Genomic DNA, 12,581 nt, shown 5'->3' on the forward strand with positions numbered 1-12,581 from the left:
TGTACCGGCACCCTAATTTTCCTTTTATTTTAAGTTGCCAGGAACACTGAATTAAATGTCAAATAAATATGGGGTTGACGGGAGTGCAAACAATTTCTCATATTTATAAAATAAATAGGAGGTGTCCACAGGAGGTGGGCTGGAGGGGTTGAAGCCCCAAAAAATAAAGGAATTTTGGCTTTTTACTTTTAACTTTTTTCGTCATTCGGGCAAATTATACAGCAGAGCAAAAAATTACACATTTGAATTTTTTTCAAAAAATTTAATATTTAAAATTTTTGTGAATATCGGTAGATCTTTGAATTTGTTTTTCGAAAAAAAAATCATATTTGAATTTGTTTTTCGAAAAAAAATCATATTTGAATTTTTTTCAAAAATTTTATTTTTGTGAATATCTATAGATTTTTAAATTTTTTTTCATAAAAATTAAATTTTCTGTGAAAAGCTATAGATTTTTGAAACTTTTTTCCTAAAAAGTTTTGTGAATAACTATTGATTTTTTAAATTTTTTTCCCAAAAAAATAATATTTGAAATATCATGTTGGAATTTTTTCCCAAAAAGTTTAATTTTATGTGAATAGCTGTAGATTTGTGATTTTTTTTTCCAAAAAATTAAATATTTGAAATTTTTTCAAAATTTTTATTTTTTGTCAATGGCTATGGCTTTTTGAATTTTTTTCCCGTTTCGAAGAGTCATTTAATTGATATGCATTACATTTTTCCTTCAAAGGGCCCTGACGAGATATAGAAATCTCTACATACAACAGGTATTGTTACTAGAGTTATTGATCCGGATCAAGGCAAAAATGTTTAAGCGAATATTCCTAGAACCAGTTTCGAGAATTAAAAAGTAAATGTCAAAACGTTTCAATAAATTATTATCAAATTTGTTGCTTATATTATTTATTTCAATATCAAAAGGGAAACGGTTCAAAATGACCTCTACGTTTATTTTAGTGCTAAAGTCATGTGACAGTACAAAACGCCTTAAAGAATGTTGTTTGGAAACTATAAAAAACCTTGAGATATTTAACATGGATGAGAGACATTGGTTAATATTAAAAAAAATCTTACAAATTGAATATTACACAAAATAATATGTATTTATATTTGTTAGCAAATTGATTATATACCGAATATTGTGGATATAAATAGTAAAGTAATTGCAAAAGTTACAAGGTTTGTATCGAAGGTCACAGAACAACTTATCAAGTGTGTCTTTTTTCTCAAAACTACATATCATCAGGACAACTTTTTTAAATAAACAAAAATGCAGTGAATTTTCGTTTTAGATGTTTTCATTAATTAGTTGACTCTAGTATGATTTAAAGAAGATGACTACGTATTATGAACTCAAAAAATGTATTACATAGAATTTTGATTTCTATATAATTTATATTAATCTAGGACCTTCCTTTATAATTCGTTGTCATTCCACACTCAGTAATTAATATAATTATCAATTCAATGTATGTAATAACTAGTGTTGGATCGGTCTAAAAAGTCTGGAGTCTTATTAGTCCACTCCTGATTAATTTTGTCAGTCAAAGGACCGGTATTTATTGGTCTTTTATGGTAAATCTTAAACAGGTTAAATGACGTAGTATTTATGGTACACATTTTATTAATTTCAATCCGAAATAACACTTATGCAAAATCACGGAGGAAGACAACTAAACATCTTCTTTCTGAACAGAACAAGCTCTGACGGTTGGAAAGAGCAAAGAAAATTCTAATTCTTTTCAAGGTGAACAAAAATTCGGCCAAAGTTTTGCTCTTTTTTGAGGGAAAAAAATCACTGTTGATACCACTGTGAATAAGCAGAACACCCGTTACATCACTACCGAACATCAAGCAATATATCAGCTTCAGTGAGACATGTCTTCAGAACAAAAAATCCAGTGGCCAGCACAGGGGAAGTCTGCCCTCCCATTTTTGTGTAGAGGAAGGATCAACTCAATTCAGGTGCTTACATTGAACATCTGGATAAGAAAGTGCTACCTTGGGCCGTTGAAAAATTCGGGGACAACTTTGTTTTAACTCAAGACAGAGCTCCGTTTCATCGCCCCGCTAAGACCCAGGCCTCCCTGAGAGACAACTTTTTGGACTTTTGGCCACCTCAACATATGGCCACCCTCCTCTCCAGACGCGAACCCTTTAGACTATTCTATCTAGGTGTGTCTGGAGGAGAGGGTGCTACTCCTTACAGGAGTGCCCAGGCTCTGGAGGTTAGAATTAATTTTATTTTCTTAAGCTGTTATCATTATTTAATTCCTGCGAAGTGAACTTCTTTCTCTGCTACATACAATCTGTCATTGATAGTCATGTAAGTCTTGTGTATTTTTTAGCTGACCCGGTTTTTTTGGATTTGGTAATCTGGAGAGTAAATTTTCATATATACTAAGCATTGTCGTTATTATTTAACTTCTTTTCCTACTAAATTCAAAACCTGATTGAACATGCGTGTGTGATCAAAAAAGACGGAGAGTAACACTGAGGATATATTTGGGAGTTATTACGAGTGTAAGTCCTCATTGGACTAAGAGTAAAATTGGCAATATCATTGTTTAATTCCTTCTTCCACTCCTCTCTCGTCACAGCTGATTATAACTGATCTAATGAAACATCATGATATATAAGCTGCTCCTCTTCAAAACATTCTTCAAATTGTCAGGGTTACCATACTGATTTTGGGTTTCTTTTTTTTTTTAACATGCCCAAAATACACACAATTTTCGTCACTAATCATTGATCTATTCGAAACATTTGTGTCTTTTTGTAAAAGAGGGATAGCAGAGTTATCATTTTAAGTCCTTGTTGTACTCAGAGTAGAATTGAGGATCGACGTCGGAGTAATTCTAGACTATGTCCTTGTATATTCCCCCTCCCCTCGTCACTGCTGCTGGTAACTGATTTGATCAAACGTGATGACAGCTGAGCTGCTCTCGTCCAAAACATTCTCCAAATTGTTAGGGTTACCATGCTGATTTTCGGTTTCTTTTTTCAACATGCCTAAAATGCTACCAATTAACATTTTTACTCTCCGTCTTTAATGCGCACAGACACTAGTGATTTCTTTATACTTAGATGCAATCTTTTCAAAAATTAAATAACAAAAATACTCTTCAGATTATCAACTCTTTAACGTCATCACCAAAAAAGAAGCATTGGTAAAAATTTTCATTGCATTTTTTATTTCACTGGGACATTCATGTTTTTTTTTACAGACTCCAGTTTTTTATAGGGGTTTACATAACGGTTGAGATGTCGTTTCAGAATTAAAGTGCATTTTAAAGAGCGTGCATAGATTTTTATGTATAAAGCTGAAAGAAAATATATTTCTATACATACTTAACTGTCTGTGAACTGAATTCACAAAACCTTAAAATTAAAACATACTTTCAAAATTGTAAAAAATTATAAGATTTTATTTATAAAAATACATTTGCGAATACAAAAAAGGAAGAAAAAAATCAAATAAATTGCAAACTTTTGCAGAAATAAAATTGTTAGACTTGTTCAGCTGTCGGGTGGTGCGACTGCATAATTTTTTTTTGGGCTACTAGACCCACTACAAAATTCAAAGCATTATTGGTTTGCATTCGAACGTAGGAAAACTATAGTGTTCCACGAACGCTACTTAAAATACGGAAGTAATAGACTGGAGGAAAATCTAATAAAGAAGACGATTAGATTAAGGGTTCAATCATACACTGAATTATATTTGTAAGGGATTACTTATTTAAAGGATATACATAGATTGATAATAATATATAAATATATATACAAGTTTAACTCTTCTTGGTAAAAGGTACATGCATTGAACATTGTTAAATGCTAATCCCTACGTCACTAATAATAAAAGTAAATAAAAGGCGAGAATACATCACAAAAACCATGAATTTTTGATAATTCCATCGGGAGACACCATTTAGATGAAAGGTTGCATTATCCCTACTTTAAGTGGCAAATGCCCACAGACGTCATACTGCACATCTAGTTGGGATTGTTAGGATCTTGGAGCATACCGTTTCTGCTGATGTACATTTGATGGGGAGGAGGTTGATGGTACGCCAACTTTGGATGCTGGCTTGTTAGCTTGCTTCAAGCTGTGGGCGACGTTAAACTTATACAAATTTGCAGGTTTGTACCGGAAATATACTGGAAAGTATCAATTTGTAAATAAACACATTTTTTGTGCCCCATACATTTGAAATGTAGATGGATTTTACCTTTACCTCTAAGTGTCAAATAGAGCTTTTGGTAGAGCTTTTTCCCAAAAAGTATTAGAACCCCTTTAAATCTGTCTTATATTATATCAAGCTACACAATTTTGTTCAGTAAGGTCTTAGACACTATAATATGCTGAAAAAAAAAACATAGCTGATCTTTCAACAATTTACCAATTAGTGTCTTCATGTGAGGAGTGATTTCTCTGTTGATATCTTCCTGTGAAGAGTCTAACTTGCAATACATGCTACTTAAAAAAAGAATGACAAGAAATTGATTTTTTTTTTAGCATTACATACATCAACTAAATATTAAAGATTGCTGAAATAGGTGGAATTAAATAAAAACACATTTTTCAATAAGATATAGTTACTCAAAATGTGCTCTACCAAACGTTCGAGCAGGCGGTTAAAGGGTTAAGGTCATATTTTATACAAATCTTATTATAGATAGATATATGTATGTAGAAGCTTTCTTGCTTTTTGTTATTTTCCTTTCCTTGGTGACCCTTCCATTCCATATAAATACTTTCAAATACTTTCATTCATAGATCAATGTCAAAATAAAATTATATTTGCTTCACTATGACAAAAAGGCATTTTATATACATGTACTTTCTACATAATATAAAAGAATATATTTATATTTATATTGAAAAAGGAGAAAACCTTGAGAATATCGAAAACTAGTAGTCGTTTTTAGAGTGATAAAATACACGTCCATAAAAACATTACAATATTTAGCCCCACATGAAAACCGCATAGTTGATTGAATTTGGAATAATAAGACTATATTCTATTATATTTATATTTAGTCTTCATTCGTGTGTCGTAATATTTCCTGTGGTCGCCAATTAAAGAGTTCGGCCATATTTTCTATGTGTAACACATAGGGTGAAAAGTCCCAATTTGTGTTGTGTCTTGACCAGAGTCTTATAAGTGGAGGCACATCACCGGGCTATCAGCTTTGACGATAGCTGAATTCCTCATGTGTTTGAGTCACGGCCCAAAACATTCTAAATTTAATACAATATTTTAGATGAAGAACTCTACAAAGCGATATATTTTGTTGAAATACCCCAAGTATGCCCGCTTGTCGTATACCGTAGATTACAGAAATCTTTCTTGAGCTGAGAGGATTTCCAAGGGAAACATTCCTTGGAAGGCAATGTCCTAAAAATGAAATGAAATCTTTGGAACCCATAATATAATTCTCGATTGTGCACAAAACATTTTGATGAAATAAGGAATTCAAACTCTCAAGCCATTCCAACATTGTTTAAATATCTAAAACCTAAAGTTCCGAGGCTCACCAAAAACTCCAACAAACCTATTTTCATTCGGGAGAACAATGCTGCTGCTGAGAAAATTTAATTATTAAGGAAATCTTTAGCAACTTTTTTAGATCAAATTAAATTTTAGGTCAAAAAAGATCTTCACAATTTTAGGATCATACATACTTTACTCCTCATTTGGAACCTCCTACTTCCGAAAATAGGTAAATAAACTTAGTGGACATGAATCTAATTTCATCAACAATAGAAGATGAAACTTCTTATAATTGTAATTTTGGATTAGTTACCTTATCTTTAAAAAATATGGTATGTATTTCATATATTTCTCCAGAGGTAAAACATCTAAATGATATTAATACCAACCTACAAATTCAAAAAGGAGTCTATGAAGAAGAAATAAAGGAATTAAAGAAGTGTTTGAAGGAGAAAGACGCAGAATCAAAGTTGAAGTCTTTAAAAATGCACCTCCCTCCGGTATTTAATTCAAACCAATTAAAAATTTTAAGTTGCAAGTCTTCACATTCCAAAATCTGCCTTTGGTCTAATAAAACCATTGAGAAATCACTTCAGTTAAGATCCGTTGAGGAACTATATGTTGTCCAATTAATCTATTGCGCCAAGAACTGTTTGGATCAATTTGCACAAATAGAGGCTTTATTCAAATCTTATGTAAATCAATTCCAAAAAATGAAAAAAAAAATTGTAAACTCAATAACTGAAGTAGCGGTTCCATTAATTAAGTCGTCTATAAGTGTCGCCAAAAGTAATAAAATTTTATTTTTTACTGTGTCTAAGTATGATAGTATAAGAATGCACATACATTTACGAATGCAAACTGCTATTATCAAAGAAAATAGAATAGCTTCTTCTACCTTTGGAAGACAAAGAATGTGTATGCGAAATTAAGTAAGTTAAATAAATTATTACTAAAGTAATTATTCAATTTTTTCCTAATAATTAAGCTCAATAAAATTAGATTTTTAGTATTCATTTATTGTATTAAGTTCTTTTTGGGCTCCATTAAAATATGAACACTTTGAATTTTAAACTTCAACAAAATATAATTTATTCATTAACCAAAGAATTTCAACGATAAATAGATGAGTAGCTGAGCTTTCTTAATCATTAATGAAGCCGCCCATAGCAGCAATGGTGGTTTTCAGGTGGCAGAATAATGTTTGGCACCCGCTGCAGATGTAGTTTTCTGTCATGGCGTCCTTGCTGGATGACAGTGGTATTGAGGGCCTTGGACTAATTCCAAAGAGTCTTGCAACGAAGGAGATGGGTTCCTTTCATTGTTGGTGTCAAAAGTGTCCTCTAGATTCTCACAAATCTCTTTCCACCCACTTTTTCTTATAGCTCTATTGACAGTCTGATGTGAAACCATAAGATCTCTTGTATTGTCCCTCATGGACTTTATGGGATTGGCCGGGGATGTTTTCTTTAACTTCTCCGGTCTTCAAGGGTATTTTTCTCAACTTGTACTTAAGCTAAAGAGCTCAGGTTTATTCTCTTTTGTAAATATTTGTTTATGTTTTAATATGTTTGGAATATGAATTAATTTATATTAATCAACCGTCATTAATTATTGAATTAGTAAGTTGAATTAGTTCAGCTTTCAACAGACCACCCTTTAGCTAAGCTTCTTTCCTCCGAAACATTATTCAGATGGTCAGAGTTACCTTTTTAATTTTCGGTTTCTTTTTCTATAATTTATAAGGAGGTAGGTATATACAATATACATATGCTACACTTAAAACTATAAATTAATTAGTTTATAGAGAGACCATAATATTTACACTCATGTTAGTCAACGAAATTGTGGTTTTATTAATGCAGACTTTTCGACTATTAATTAGTAACTCTCCGCAGATAAAAATATTATTCTAAGGTAGAGTCTAAGCAAATATTTGGCTCCTTTACATTCATACAAAACGTTATGTATATTAAAAAGTTGAGTTGTATTCGAGTATTACTCAAAGTCGAGAAAAAAGCAACTCAACTTTACCAATATTATTTGAAATGGTCCTTGGCGTTGTGGCAATTGATGGAAAGAAGATGCCTCCGTTCTTTTTGAAGGCTGGACAGAAAATCTGTCAAGAGGCATACTATAAGGTGCTTATGTTTACTATCTTGCCATGTTTGAAGACCAAATACCAGGAGAGTGACATTGGGTGAATTTAGGACGGCGTCCCCTCTCACACGTCCGCCAATTCCAAAAAGTTATACGCAGATTATGCTCGATTCTGGTCCAAAGAGATATACCCCCTTCCTCAACAGATTTGAACCCACTTGACTTTTCTATATGGAGCACTTTGGAGAGAGAAAACAGCAAGACCTCACACCCAAATGTGAACTCACTGAAGTCCTCCATAGTGGCTGCATGGGACAACTTGTCAAAGAAGTTAGCCATAAACTCCTGCATAGTCTTCAGGTGACATGTAAAGGCTGTGGTTGATAATGAAGGTGTCCCTACTGAGTGAAAAAAGTTTTCCAATAACTTTGTCAACATGTTTTGTTAACATTATTTTTTTTGCTAATATTTGAAAATATAAAATTATTGATGTATTTCTAAATCCATCTCTCGAGTCCACGTTTTGCTGCCTAGACTGTATATTCTCTGCAAGGTGAAATGACACTCTGTAGCTAGTTGTTTTAAAAAAATGGCGCATCCTGACAAAAATTTTCATAGGGCCCTTTATTTGAATAACATACATCTATCACGACGTTATCATTTCCGCCTCTATTATTTAATATTAATATAATATTAGATGCTGAAGAGAACTGAATAAAATGCCTTAAATGACGTCGCCTTCTGTCTAGATTTCTGAAAATGGAAGCCAACTCCGCATTGAGTGATAGTCGATAGAGAACTGAATAAAAGGAATTTGGAAAATAAGTACTCCCCCAGGAATAAGAATTGGAAGAAATACTTATGGCACAGATGGTTTGTCGGAATTGTCGATATAAATGTGCCTTTAGGGAGTATAGAATTACACGCCACTCATTATCCTTATCTCATATCAAGAGCATGGATATTTATTTATAAAATCAAGTTAACGATGAATACATCAAGTTAGATTTTAACTTTGATCTCACAAAGATGTTTATTGCATGTAATATAAACTTATCCATTGCTAATCATCTACGTTCAAAAAATTTATGGATAAATACACGGGTAAACTATTCCCTTCCCGAGGAACCATCATTAATTAATGGAGGATGTTGGTAATTATGTCATTTATAGAAATACCCCCATTGTAAATTGTGAAGTTGAGATAATTTTCATCATGTTTAGAGTTATTCATACCAAATTACGAAATATAACTCTGAATTTTGTACCATCGAGCAGTAAGTATTCATTTAAAAAAAAATCTAATCATGAAAAATTATTCTATTTTAGCTCAAATTATCAAGAATTATGATACACAACTCATTAAAGGGCAAAAAAAAGTGCTTAAATGGTCACAACAACGGGGGTAGTAGCTTTGGATGGTTCACAACTAGTTTGTCTGACATTAGTTTCTTCACTTAAAGACTTGGGGTATGATTATTAGGTTTTCCAATGTTACATTGTCAATAAGTATTACTTTTTTATCACTTAAGGATTAGCTATGGTTGATAAGCTCCAAGAAAAGGTGTTCAGACAACTCATAAAAGGAAAAAAACAACTGCTTAAATGGTCGCAACAACGGGGGTAGTTACATTGGGTGTAGCATTATAATTAGCAATTGTGCGTATCCTTGATGATAATAGTATACAAGCATAAATAACTGGGGGGGGGATCTTTTTGATGCCCTTAATAAGGAGTAATATCGCCGGACATTACTACATAATTAGCTTTTGCACTAAATCTTTACGATGGATTTAATTCTAACATTTTTTTTATTAGTATATTTATTGTCTAATTTTATTATTTTGACATTTACTTTATTATTAATAATTATTTAGATCTCATCGATATAGATATATCTATCATGTGCACAATTGTATATAGCATCTTCCACATTAGGAAAAAGGGTGATGATCTTTTTGATTAAACTCCACGTCTCGCTTGTGTTTAGCAACCTAAAGTTATGACATATTTAACTGAATTCCGATGTTAGAACAAGAAAAAATTATCTGGATCAATCTATTATTTCAATATTCTGTATTTATAATTTATTGTTATTATTAGTTATATGATTACAATTGTTTAATTTTGTATATTTAACATAAATGTATGATGGTTTATTTTTTTAGTATGTAAATTATATTTAATTTAAGCCTTCTTTTTAAACTTGGAACTTCAAATATATTTCGAAATACTCTACTTTGTCGTTTCATTAGTTATTATTTTGAGAATATGGTTCATAATGAATTACAATTTCATGGAGTGTGACGTTTTCAAATCTACTGTAACGGATAAAAAACGTCTAAGTAGTACGTAGTATATCTTCATTAAGCATTTTGCTAATAAATACTTTCGTTATACCCTCAAAAATCATAATAAAGCAGGCAGCTGACAATCACATCAGTATTTTAAACAATGATACCATCAGTCTTTCTCCCCCCTCCCTTCTCCTTGCACGCGTTTTTCTCTACAGAATTATCAACTTTGATTATCAGTTAGTACGTCGTATTTTTATATCTCACTGTTATTCTTTAGGAGATACCATATATGTATTGAGTAACTACGAGTGAGTTTGCTCATCAAAAATGGTGAGTAATACTGAGAATTTCTTAGGTAGTTATGTTTTATATTTTTAAAGCAAGGTTTGTCTATTACGCCTAATAACTCCGGGCAATGCCGGATACACTGATAGTGCATAATGAAACAATAATATGTAGGACACGGCAACACAACTTCCTTTTTTATAATGCGTGACAATCAGGATGTAGAAGTGGCCGTGGTTTCATTTTCGAAGCAAAATTCTAAAGTGTTTTTTTTTTTAATACAGTCAGTCACTATCATGCATTAGAGTAGTTAGGAACATACGTTTGCGTTCGAAAATAAATATCGAAAAAAAATGGTTTGACAAAATATTTTCTAAAATTAAACTAATTGCAATTTAGCTTCTGAGTTTTTTTTGAGGTAATCGAAAGTGGATATTTTCTGAAACCCCAACATTTTTACGACTAATACCCTAATCATGAATATGTTTGAATATAATTTTAAAATATTTTCCCCGCAACAATGCTATTTTACATGTTGAAGGTTCTCCCCTCTAAAGCAGTAATATTTGTTTACTCCTCCAAAATCATATAATAGGCAGCTGATGTTAGCTAGGGTCTTAATTCAGTAGAATCATAAATATCACTTCTACCTTTTCCTCAAAATGACCATCCCTCATAATTAGAGATGTGAAAATTGTTTAAATTCTCCTAAGTTAAATAAAAGAGAAAAGTATATTTCGGCAACTTTGGTAGACGACCTATCTGTTGATAGAGATCCCTATAATTCTCCTTACCCGCTAATAAGTTTGAAATAGGGATACATAATTTATAAGAGTACTAGTATTTTGTAAGCATAGATTAAAAACGGTAAGAATATTTTTCTGTGTACTATACATTAGTCGTCTTAACATTCCCTTCTTATTTCAATAATTTTAAATACTTACTCGCTATTTTTAAGAAATGTTTCACTCTTTAATTTTTGTGAGAATACTAGATCGTTGTATTGCCCAGGAATGGGTAACAAGTCATTTGGGTTATGAAAAAGTAGAGAATACATTATGTTCACATCGAATAACAATTCATAAGTATTCACAAGAAATTTTGTTACAGAAAAGGGGGATCATGTTTGGCAAAATAAAGTTTGATAAGAAAGATTGTACTACTAATCAAAGAAACATATCAAAATTGAATGCTGCATTGTAAATATTTATTAGTACATAATACGAGCCCCTCCGTCTAAAATGCAGCATTTTTTTAAATGGGGTCCCTTTGTCCTTTTTTTTTATAATGCGCTATTTAACCCTTATTGTAAGGAATTGTCTAAAGTAACTGTAAACAAAAGATAAGAAAAGTCAGCCGAAAAATAAGAGTATTATAATCAAAAACATGGAGCAACGCAGAGCTGCAATTTCGGGGCTATCTGTGCCTACAAAATCTGGGCTGTAACCACTCTACTGTGTACTCGTGACCGTGAGACGCACACCAAAAGCTTCCACAAGCTCCAGATAAAGAACATAGAAGCCAAAATAATTTATTGAGGCCCCAGTTGAAGGCAGAAGAGTCAAGCTGACAGTCAATGGCTTTGTTATTGAATTTGAAAGCAGTCAGACCACCATGAGCCTCATTGCGAAGCAACACTTAAATCTTAATGCCTACAAGATAACTCCTGATCAAGGTTTGAATCCTTTGGATCGAGTAAAGCAAAGTTCCACACTAAATTGAAACTAGTCATTAAGGCAAAAGCTGGCTATATTGATTGAGAATGTGAATAAGTTATCCTTATTATTATGAATCTTGTTATTGATCTCATTTCCCGAAAAAAGTTCAAAATATCGAAATTAAAAAAAATTATAGGATAAATTACTATGTCTGTTATAACGACTAATGTATTTGTTTATTTTTCCTGTTCATCCCTTGTTTGTAGATTACGAACATATAACATTCTAAATTGTATGCTCATGATGATTTCGACCCATTTTATGATATTTTAAATTAAAAAGCAGGAAAATGTTTGTTGATTGATCCTTTGATTGCTTTGCTAAATAAATATTTTTTTTAAGTAAGTAGCTATGAGCGATTGTTATAGTCCCTTGATACAAAGGCCTTCCACTTCAATGCATGTATATACTAAATTGAGTCCTCTCAGGAAATGTATATATTTAATAGTTATAATAATACTATAAAGATACTGTAAAAGAAACGAAATAAAAACATATAAAAAACTAAATAGATATAAGTGTATAATATAACTACTACAGCTATTCTCAAGAACTTTGTGAGAGGCGCGTTTATTTCGTGGAAATCAAATAAAATAAATTATACACATAATATGTATGAAGAACCGTCATTTACTTTCTTGCACATACTTTTCCCTACATTAAGTGCAAAATTCAATAGTTAC

The sequence above is a fragment of the Lepeophtheirus salmonis genome, chromosome 5, assembly GCF_016086655.4.
Source record: "Lepeophtheirus salmonis chromosome 5, UVic_Lsal_1.4, whole genome shotgun sequence".
Lineage (NCBI taxonomy): Eukaryota > Metazoa > Arthropoda > Copepoda > Siphonostomatoida > Caligidae > Lepeophtheirus > Lepeophtheirus salmonis.